Below are 313 nucleotides of genomic sequence, written 5' to 3'. Positions count from 1 at the left end.
AACAATATATCATAATGATATAAGTAAACAATATATCATAATGATGTAAGTAAACAATATATCATAATACTATAAGTAAACAATATATCATAATGATGTAAGTAAACAATATATCATAATGATATAAGTAAACAATATATCATAATACTATAATTAAACAATATATCATAATACTATAAGTAAACAATATATCATAATGATGTAAGTAAACAATATATCATAATGATGTAAGTAAACAATATATCATAACACTATAAGTAAACAATATATCATAATACTATAAGTAAACAATATATCATAATGCTATAAGTAA

This window comes from Limulus polyphemus, unplaced genomic scaffold, assembly GCF_000517525.1.
Source record: "Limulus polyphemus unplaced genomic scaffold, Limulus_polyphemus-2.1.2 Scaffold9057, whole genome shotgun sequence".
Classification (NCBI taxonomy): Eukaryota; Metazoa; Arthropoda; class Merostomata; order Xiphosura; family Limulidae; genus Limulus; species Limulus polyphemus.
This window is presented reverse-complemented; position numbering follows the sequence as displayed.